This window comes from Pan troglodytes, chromosome 3, assembly GCF_028858775.2.
Source record: "Pan troglodytes isolate AG18354 chromosome 3, NHGRI_mPanTro3-v2.0_pri, whole genome shotgun sequence".
Lineage (NCBI taxonomy): Eukaryota > Metazoa > Chordata > Mammalia > Primates > Hominidae > Pan > Pan troglodytes.
The window spans coordinates 26,900,481-26,912,254 of NC_072401.2; positions in this window are offsets into that span (position 1 = coordinate 26,900,481).

Below are 11,774 nucleotides of genomic sequence, written 5' to 3' on the forward strand. Positions count from 1 at the left end.
TCCCCAGAAGGTGGGATTACAGGCATGCGCCACTGCGCCTGGCTAATTTTTGTATTTTTAGTAGAGACAGGGTTTCACCATGTTGACCAGGCTAGTCTTGAACTCCTGACCTCAGGTAATGTGCCTGCCTCTGTCTCCCAAAGTGCTGGGATTACAGGCGTGAGCCACCGTGCCCGGCCCATAATTTTTAAATCATAGCAAGTTCAGTTGTTATTGACCCACCCAAAGAAAGAATCTAAGTTATGAGGATTTTGCAAAAGACATCTTGCTATAAATACTCATTGATTTTAGAAACGAACATTTAGTTGGGGTTTGAATTGTGAGGCCTCCAGAGGTTGAGAGTGATAGTGAGTCACTCGATTTAGAATTTAGAATAATCCTGTACTCCTTGCTATAAGTACTGCATGGTCACTTTAATCTTATTTAAAAAATTAAATATATTGTTTTTTTTGGGTCATTGAACCCCTAGATGGCCACCAGTTATGATGATGTGCAAGCCAATTTAGTTTCCAAATCTAGTGAGTCAGCACAGAAGGAAGTTTCCACCTCTAAAATAACAACAGCAACAACAAACTAGAAAGATACACTAAAAAGGAAACCCTAACAGAAAGTTTGGTGCTAGAAAACATTTAAGGAAGACAGATGAAGCTGTTGTATATAAAGTACAAATAAGACCATTTCATCAAAGAGGTCGAGCTGTAAGCCTCAAGCCCTGTCAGGACCTGTAAGACTGAACGGTTATGCCCATGGTTCTTTGTGTTCAGAGTAAGGCTGTCCATATGCCTGGCACATAGGCATTCAACAGAGTTAGGTACACCTGTAATGTTCACCTATATAGAACTCAGGACTAATCTTGGTTTGTAGAAAATGCAGGTAAATACTCTTTAATACAGAACAATGAAAAGGTTGTAACTAGTTTCTTGTAAGAAGCATACTAAATGCAAATAGGTTATTTTATAACTATTAGAATTTCCATGATGTTTTGCTTTGAGGGAGGCACTTTAAATTCTGATGTTCTATGGAAATTTTTTAAAAAGGTAAGTATGAGGTGTAGTTTTATCTACCATTTCTAGCTTTTCATCTCCTTCCAGTCCACTGTCCTGTCATTCAGTGCCGGTGAGCATGTAGGTCAGTCAATTTCTTGCTTCTTTACCTGTTTGATAATGTCTACTGGTGCTGGGCAGAGTCAGGATGCTCATAATTACTTACATTTCAAACTATCTAGAAACACTCCCACCTTCATCATATAAAGGGGTAAGGAGTGTGACTAGGTTATTCCTGCAGTGGCCTGGAGCTGGCTCTGGCAGCTTTTCTTTTCTCCTAGAACTTTTTCCTCCCTGCAAGGCTGTCCTTCCCTTTATTCTTCCTCATCACACAACTCGAAAATCAGGGCTTCTGGTTTTCTTCTGCTCGTTAAACCTTCATGACTGAGCTCTTATTGTGGTGGTCAGATATTTATATTTAGATGATACAAGGAAAAGTCTGGGGAAAAAATATGACCTCTTTGCTAACATTCTTAGTTCCCCTGGCCAAGTCTTACACTTGAATATGCGCTAGATTACACAAAGCTAGGGAGAGTGATCATGGACCCCTTAAAGCAAGCTTGTCCAACCCGCGGTCCAGGATGGCTTTGAATGTGGCCCAATGCAAATTTGCCAACTTTCTTAAAACGTGAGATTTTTTTTTTTGCGATTAAAAAAAATTTTTTTTGAGCTATCATTAGCATTAATGTATTTTGTGTATGGCCCAAGACAATTCTTCCAGTGTGGTCCAGGGAAGCCTAAAAATAAGACACCCCTGTCTTAAAGCGTTTTTTTCATCTTAAAGGTAATGGATCTTCATCTATAAATAGAGCCAGTAGTCATTTCTAACGTCAGGTTAGACCTCATGTTTCTGGACCTCACATTGACTTTAGGAAGACCCAAACTCCAAGGACCAGAGTATGAAATCGTGGCAGAGATTTATGCTCAAATCATAAACACCATTCTGCCATTGATTATCATCTGGTGGCTGATTCTGCAGCTCTCCCTTGCTAATTTGTTTCATTTAAGTGGGGGGAAATTATGCATAGTTAGGAGAGGACACAAAAAGCTCCTAGCTGTGTTTCTGTCCTGCCTATCCAGCCCTAGTTTAGCTTCAACGCCCAAGGATCTGCTTTGGCTGTCCTAAGGTTTAGAGATCATTTTGTCTTGGTTCTTCCAGGAGCAACGAGAGCTCAGTGCTCAGGCCTGATTTTTGCTTGTTCTTTCAAGAAAACAGTGATATGGTTGTTTTGCATTTAATACTTCAAAGGTTTAAAAATGTAGACCTTCACTATGATAGCCATTATTGGACACTTCAAAATATTTTCCATCTTAGTTCTGTCCTGCAGGTTGGAAATCTTTTATCATAGGAGTGACTTATCTAGGGGACTGGAATGCATTCCCTCTTTTCTATCTTTAAATACCTGATCAGGATTCCACTTTGCAGGTGAGAATAACTGGTCATGCGAGCCTGGGTCACTTGCCTGTACGCTTTGAAGCGTCAGTTAAAAGGGACCTCCAGAGGCTCTTTAGTTTCTCTGGTGAGAGGCCTGGAGGTTGCTAGAATGGGAGAAGTGATGCCAGGCAGCCATTCTAGAGGACTACAAGCAATAGGTTCAATAATGAACTATCTTCTATTTGCTAAGGGCTTTACATGAAATATTTCTTACTCCTCAAATTCCAGTTAGCTAATAATACACTGGGAAGCTTTTGGAAAGGATGCCCAGGTCCTGAGGCACAAAGCCCTGCCCATCTCTAGCTTGCAGTCTTCTCTAGAAATGTCCCTTCCATGGGCAGCCTTCGCTGCTTTTATTCCCACTATGACTGATAAACTCAGGGTTGCTGAGGGACTTCTGGCAGACTCCGCTGGCCACTGGGCAGAGAACAAACGTGCAAGCTCCCATCAGCCTTGTTTTGCCATGGAACAGAGGATCAAAGCGAACTGGTTTGCAAAGAGAAGAATGAAGCAGACACTCCGCAAGAAGTGGGAGCATTCCCAGCGCCAGTTCCTTCTGAGACTCCACTGTCTTTCCTTCCATTGACATTTGCTGATTCTTGGCCTCTGCCTTTTTGTTGTTGTTATTTTTGAGACACAGTCTCACTCTGTCACCCAGGCAGGAGTGTAGTAGCTTAATCACGGCTCACTGCAACCTCTGTCCCCTGGGTTCAAGTGATTCTCCTGCCTCAGCATCCCGAGAGCTGGGGGATTACAGGTATGTGCCACCACGCCTGGCTAATTTTTGTATTTTTTTTAGTAGAGATAGGGTTTTGCCATGTTGGCCAGGCTGGTCTCGAACTCCTGACCTCAAGTGATCCGCCTGCCTTGGCCTCCCAAAGTGCCATGACTACAGGCATGAGCCACTGCACTCAGCCTTTTCTTTGTTTGTTTGAGACAGGGTCTTGCTCTCTTGCCCAGGCTAGAGTGCACATCTGGCACAAACATGGTTCACTGCAGGCTCAACCTCCTGGGCCCAAGTGATCCTCCCACCTCACCCACCTGAATAGCTGGGACCACAGGTGTGCCTCACCATACCTGACTAATTGTTCTGTATCTTTTGTAGAGATAGAGTTTCTCCGTGTTGCCCAGGCTGGTCTTGAACTCCTGGGCTCAAGCACTTTGCCCACCTCAGTCTCCCAAAGTGCTGAGATTACAGGCGTGAGCCACCACGCCTGGCCATTAGCCTCTGTCTTTGATAAGGTATTAATAACTGTTTGCTCTATTAGTTAATTTAGCTCCTCCACAGCCAGAAACTGTGGATGTGGCAATAAATAAAGTCCTGCAACGTGGAGCTTTCCTTCTAGTGGAGAGAGGCAAGAAACAGTATGGATGCATGTTTACCTATCAGAGGGCTCAGAGATAGATAGAATCTGACCATCAAAGGACCTTAGCAGCATCCAGGGTGAGAATTATGTTCTAAATGTACTGATATGTGATGTGCAGCATAAAACTGCTGCCTCTGATGTCACTGTTTATTGCAGTGGGGGTGCTGTGCACATATCACAGTAAGGTGAAGCTGGTTAAGTAACTTAAGCTTAGCCCAGCTGTCTTTCTCTGGGTCTGTTTCAGCCACCTTCAGGTAACCAGCCCCTGGGTATACCATTCATCAGGGTAGAATGACCCCTGTGAACTGTAGGGATCGAGAGAGGAGTAAGAGACAAGGAAATCCCACCAGACACTGACACAGCTGACTGTGACTCTGGGATTCCTGTATACCAAGAAGGCGCTACTTACAGGATCTCCAAGGAGTTTCCTGATAGAGAACCCCACCTTAGAGTAGAGTCAGACAAGTTGGAGGCGGGACGGAAGAGCCAGGCTGACGAAAGGCAAGGGAACTTGCAGATGGGCTGAGGAAACAGCCTCACTGTCACTCTTGGTTTGGTTCAGGAGTGACCTCTGTCTACCACAGAATGCAACTAGATGAGTAGCAGGGAAGTCTGAAGCGGGAGGTAGGTGGAAGGAGGAGCGAGCTGGGGGTTGAGAGAGGAAATCAAGAGTTTTTGCTATGCTCATTTTGAGATCCCTGTTAGACTTCAAGTTGAAACGACAAGTAGGCAGTTGGATCTCCATGTCTGGAGTTCGGGGCGATGTCTGTGCTGGATGGGAACATTTGGGAGTCAGTCACTTGGACATGATATTTAAAGCCATCATCCTGATGAGATCACCAAGGGAGGGGTGTATGGAGAAGAGTTGAGCCCCAGGGGAGGGCGTGAGATACCAAGTCACTCTCAGGTCTTCAGTGTGACTCCCGAGATTCTGCATTTTCCAGCATGCTCCCACGTGACACCGATGCTGCTGGTCAAAAGACCCCCCTTTGGGTGGCAGGAGCTTAGTGTGTCCACAGACAGAAGTGAGAGTGATTGACAAGAAGTGAAAGAGTGGCTTTGCTCCATAAAAGTAATTATTTTTAGTGATTGTTACTGTTTTCCAAATAACTGTTAACAGTCATTTTAGAATTTGCTGCCTTGTTTTTTTAAACAGAGTTAAAATTTCTCCTTATACTTGAGAAGGCCCATATACCAAATTACAAATGGGATAGTCAGATAATGTGATAATGTGGCCTGTCTAAAAGCTAAAATGTTCATATGCAACTGTAGTCACAATACAGAGGCTTGCATTACCTAACCGTGTGCATAAACAGAGCCTTTTGACATCCAAGGCGAAGTTGCTGTATGTAGAAGTTCGCATACAGTTGTTGGGCAACTCCTGAGTTTAAAAAACCTTTGGTTTGGGGGAAAAGAAACACCTCAGTTTTAATTGGTGAGCTCCCCTACTCATGAGAGCAGTTCTGCAAATTCAGAGAGGCTAAATTATCACAAAAACCTAATAAGAGGTATCTGTGCTGAGATTCACAGACAGAGACAATCCTCAGAGCTGTGTCTCCTCACTCAAACTGGCCAGGCGTATCTAGAGAAACCTTCCTGTGGCCTGGCTCTGGAAGGGCCGTGCTTTCTTTTCCACACTGTGATTTGAGATCTAAATGACACCAACAAAGACACAGGTGCCTTCTAGGGAGGGGATTGTGGATACAAGGTGAGCAGAGAGAAGCAAAGTAGAGGGAGAGGTCCCAGAAATGTGGAGGTCCCAAAGACGGGTTGTCAGAAGACAATTGAGATGTGCTGTCCCATCACTAATGAGATTTGGAACACACGTGTGTGTGAGTGTGCATCCCCACTACCACCACACACTGCAAACCTGCTCTGAAAATGTTTCAACAAAACCAAGGAGTCTCTTTTTGGAATGTGATGCTTAACATTTTCTGTCATGTGATTTGAACACCGGCCAAGTGTGTGCAAAGAGCAGAGCTTCGGACACAGTTACTGGAGTTTGACTCATTATGGACAAGTGGAGAGAAAGATGACTTTGTAGGCGCAAGAGCCCAGGCAAACCTGGGGCTTTGCTTTTGTTTTTTGTGTTTGTTTTAACATTTGTAATAAACATGGAGATATTTTCAAAGATTGAAAGTAGCATGTTAGGGCATATGAAATACTTTGTTTTCTGAGATGTAAAAAAATTGCAAACTCACATTTTGTTAACTAGGTGCAGATCACTTCATTATAGTGTTGCCTGAAATATTGCACATCCTAGGCTTTAACTCACTGGAGGCAGCTGATCACTCTCTCATGTTTGAAACTCTTCACATGGCTTCCTGGACACCAAGCTTTCAGGCTGCTCTTTCTCAGTCCGCCTTGCTGGTTCCTTCTCACCTTCCCAACCTCTGCATCTTGGAGAGTTCCAAAACAAAGTCCCATCCCCTGAATTCGGTTAACACAAAATGATGCTATGTGATTATCTTCTCTAAAAGTATTACAAATCCCACCCCATTTCCATACTGATGGAAATTATCTAAAATGAATTAGGGAAATGGACCATCTATCCTTCCAGTTACTGGGAAGTCCTACCCACTTCCTTTAACCTAATAAGAAAATCACCAAAGCGATGGTGCTCCCCACCTGTGCTCCTCCCATGGTGACCTCTCCCCGTCTCACATTGAAACACCAGCTATATGGAAATGACTCCAGAATTCATAGTTTCTGCCCAGACTTCTCACTTGAACTCCAGAAATGTAGATATAGCTGCTTATTTGACATCTGAAGGCTATAGGCATTCCAAACTTCTATCTAAAACTAACTCATTATTTCCTTCCCCTTGCCTTCACCTAATCCACTGTACCCAGCCAGACTTCCACCTTGGGTAAATAATGCCTCATTCTTCCAATTGCTTGGAGGAGAACTATGAAGGTAGCTGTGATTTGGTTCTCTCTTTCACATCCCACATCCAGTCATTGAGTCCTTCAAAACATACTCGGACTCCAGCCACTTCTCATCACCTCCATCACTACCACGGTGGGCCAAGCCACCATGGTCTCTCACATTGCTTATTACAGTATCTTTCTAAGAATTTTCAGAGAATTGGTCTGATTAGATGCTAAGATGGGAGAATTGGTCCATGAGAAACCCATCTGGGCTTGCTAACTGGCACTGGTCCAAAACCGCCCCTGCAGCTTCATCTCTTCCCATCTTAATCTATTCAGACCGATTCTCTGAAAATATGTCCCTCTGCTGCATAAAGGCCTCCACAGATTTTCTGTCTTGCTCACCAAGATCATCCTCATGCCTCTTACCTCTAGGCCTTCCTACTTCTCAGTCTTCCTCTTTTGCCCCCCTCCCTGGGTTCACTGTACTCCCAACACACTGACTTTCTTGAACTCTTTAAACTCTCTCACCTTGCTCTCACCTCAAGACCTTTGTACTTGGTGTACCTTATGCCTGGAACACTCTTTCATCTGTCCTTCCTGAAGGTTATTTACATAGATGTGCAAAATTATATTTCCATTCCCATCACTTTCTTTACCCTTGACCTGCTTTTTCTTCACAGCACTTATCATCACCTGATATTTTGTGTAATCACTTGGCCGCTTGTTTATTTCTGCCTCCTCCTACCAGCATGAAAGTTCCTTGAGACTGTGGACTTTGTTCTTCACTGTGTCCCCAGACCCTAGCACAGTGCCTAGCACATGTTAGGTACTCAATAAATATTTGCCAAATGGATGACTGTTTCCGGGATGGTATGGCCAATCTACCTTGACAATCCAGATCCCTGCTTTAACTCAGAAGCTTGATAAAGAACAACATACCCTGGAACACGGCAGTGACAGAAGCATCTAGAAGTGACAGCAAACTACCCAAGATCAGAGATCCAACACAGAGACAATAGAAACATTGGGATCGAAGAGATTCTTGGGACTGTAAAAATCCCAAGAATATGGGATTGTAAAAAACCTGTCATCTTACTGCTATGATAGATGAAGATTTTGCTTGCCTATACCTTGTTGCTATTCCTCTCTTCCTTTCCTCCAAATATACTTGTAGGTATAAGATAGTTTTCACTTAAATTATTGGCGAGTGCTTACATTATGCTTATGTTTTGCGGTTCGTTCTTGACAGTATACAATAATATGTATACTATGTTTCTTTTTTGTACAACTGTTTGTTTTTCTTGGAATTAATTAGTTCATCTCTTCCCCTACTCAGTTTTCAATACACCTAGTCTCTCTTTGTTTTTGAGTGGTCCATCAGATTCATTAATTCTAAGTTTCCAATATCCACCAGGCACTGTTTCTGGCACCAGAGATCAGCACTGAACAAATTACAAAATATCTGCCCTCATGGAGCTTATACTTGGTTAAATTCCTATCAGTTATTTTCTAAATACTTGGACATATCAAATAGCCATTAATTTTTTTTTTTCTTAAAAATCCTCCTTCCAGAGACCTCTGCTTTACTGCCATTTTTTCTGTGGGCTTTTTCCTTTATATCTGTTCCCTTACAGTGTACTTATTTGGTTCTATTTGCTTTTTTACTCTCTAGAAGATTTTGGGATTAAAAAAAAAATACTTGGTTTCTAAAATTTCACACTGATATGTATGTGCTGTTGTACTTTTTTTTTTTTTTTCACACACAGGTGCTCAACATTCCACTGGGCTCTTTCAAAATGGATACTTGTGAACTTCAGTGGAGTTTTCTAGTGTTATTTCTTTGAAAGTTTCTTCCCTTTCATTGTCTCTGTCTTTTCTTTCTAGAATTTCTACCAGATGACCCTACCACTCTGTATTAATTCTTTGTCTTATCTTTTATTATCTGTTTTCCATCTCTTTGCTCTTTTTTCCCATATTGAGAGAGTTTTCCTTTAATCTTCCTTTTAGCTCTCCCTTTTTCATTTTGGCTCCCATATTTTTTTCAACAAGTATGGAGGGTTTGGGAGAGAATTGGTCCATGAGAAACCCATCTGGGCTTGCCAGCTGGCACTGGACAGAGACTGAGAGATGAGGGCCCTATTTTTGGGTGTTGACTAGCATAAACTAAGTTCGTTTGGAAGCCTTGAGTTTTCTCAGGCAGGCACTTTAAGGGAGGCTATGGTCATCCTAGGGATGTCATCTTGAGCTGTTAGAAACTGTGTTAGTGTTTCTGCAAATCTTTATAGGCCAAGGTTGAGATCTAGTGGACAAAGGGTTTGAGAGGAGCCTGGCTAGAGTTTGGTCAAGGAGAGAATCCTTGTCACCTTCACTTAATCTCTGTTGGCAGCTGTGTGTTCATGCCCTCCCCACCCCACCCTTCTCTGAACTTCTTAACTACATTTTAAATAAACCCAAACCTGAGATTCATTGCAGAGGACATCATCAAAGCATATAGTCACCAGACTGTCTAAAGTCAATGTGAAGGAAAGAATTCTGAGCAGTGAGACAAGAGTATCACATAACCTATAGAGGAGAACCTCTCAGACTGCTAGCAGACTTCTCAGCACAAACCTTACATGCCAGAAGGGATTAAGGTCCTGTTTTTAGCCTCTTAAATGGAATAATCAGCAGCCAAGAATTTTGTCTCCAGAAAAACTAAATTTCATACGTGAAGCAGAAATGATCTTCAGACAAGCAAATGCTGAGGGAATTTGTCACTACCAGGCCAGCCCTACAAGAAATGTTAAACAGAGTTCTAAATCTTGAAACAAAAGGTTGATATGCACCAGAATAGAACCTCTTGAAAGCATGAAACTCACAAGGCCTATAAAACAATAACATAATGAAGAAAACAAAGTAGGTAACAACATGATGACTGGAATGGCATCTCACATCTCAGTATTAACACTGAATGTAAATGGTCTAAATGCTCCACTTAAAAAATACAGATTGGCAGAACGGGTAAAAAAAAAAAAATCACAAAGCAAATATCTGCTGTGTTCAAGAGGCTCATCTAATATCTAAGGTATATGATACACTCAAGGTAAAGGGGTGAAAAAAGATATTCCAGGCAAATGGAAACTAAAGGTGAGCAAAAGTAACTTTTTATATCTTACCTAATATCTGACTTTAAGGCAAAAAAAGTAAAAAATGACAAAGATCATTATATAATGATAAAAGAGTCAACCCAACAAGAATATATTACAATCCTAAATATATATGCACCTAACTCTGGAGCTCCCAGATTTATAAAACAATTATTACTAGACCTAAGAAAACAGCCAGGCATGGTGGCTCACACCTGTAATCCCACCACTTTGGGAGGCTGAGGCGGGCAGATCACCTAAGGTTGGGAGTTTGAGACCAGCCTAACCAACATGGAGAAACCCTGTCTCTACAAAAAATACAAAATGAGCCACGCGTAATGGTGCATGCCTGTAACCCCAGCTGCTCAAGAGGCTGAAGCAGGAGAATCACTTGAACCTGGGAGGCAGAGGTTGCAGTGAGCCGACATCGAGTCATTGCACTCTAGCCTGGGCAACAAGAGCGAAACTCCGAAACTCCGTCTCAAAAAAAAAAAAAAATATATATATATATATATATATATATAGACAGCAACACATTAATAGTGGGAGACTTCAACTCTCCACTGACAGCAGTAGGCAGATCATCGAGTCAGAAAGTCAACAAAGAAACACTGAACCTAAACTACACTCTAGAACAATGGACCTAACAGGTATTTACAGAACATTCTACCCAAGAACTGCAGAATATACATTCTTCTCATCAGCAAATGGAACATTCTCTAAGATAGACCATATGATATGCCACAAAACAAGTCTCAATAAATTTTAAATAGAAATCATATCAAGTATCAGACCACAGTGGAATAAAATTAGAAATCAACCCCAAAAGGAATCCTCAAAACTATACAAATACATGGGAATTAGTCTACTTAGGAATGATTTCTGGGTTAACAAATCAAGATGGAAATTTAAAAATTATTCAAAATAAATGATAATAGTAACATAAATTCTCAAAACCTCTGGGATACAGCAAAAGCAGTGCTAGGAGGAAAGTTTATAGCACTAAATGCCTACATCAAAAAGTCTGAAAGATCACAAATTGACAATCTAGTGTCATGCCTCAAGGGCCCAGAGAAATGAGAACAAACCCAAAGCTAGCAGAAGAAAAGGAATAACAAATATCAGAGCAGAACTACATGAAATTGAAACAACAAAAAAAAAGATCAATAAAACAAAAAGTTGGTTCTTTGAAAAAAACAAAATCAATAGACCATTAGCTAGATTAACCAAGAAAAGAGAGAAGATTCAAATACAATTCAAATGTCAAGGAAACATTACAACTAACACCACAGAAATACAAAAGATGATTCAAAACTACTACGAACACCTCTATGCACACAAACTAAAAACATCTAGAAAAAGTGGAGAAATTCCTGGAAACATACAACCCACCTAGATTGAATCTGGAAGTAACAGAAATACTGAACAGACCAATAATAAGCAGTGAGATTGAATCAGTAATTTAAAAAGTGCCAACAACAATAAAAAAGCCCAGGACCAGGTGGATTCACAGCTGAATTCTACCACACATTCAAAGAAGAATGGGTAACAATTCTCCTGAAACTATTCCAAAAGCTTGAGAAAAAGAGAATCCTCCCTACCTTATTCTATGAGGGCAGTATCATCCTGATACCAAAACCAGGAAAGGACATAACAAAAAAAGAAAACTACAGACCTATAACCCTGATTAACATAGATGCAAAAAAAAATCTTAAAAAAAAGATATTAGAATACTGAATCTAACAGCACATCAAAAAGATAATATGCCATGATCAAGTGGACTTCATCCCAGGAATGCAGGAATGATTTAACATATGTAACTCAATAAATGTGTTACATCACATAAACAGAATTAAAAACAAAACCCAATAGGTACACAGAAAAAGCATTTGATAAAATCCAGCATCCCTTTATGATAAAAACCCTCAACA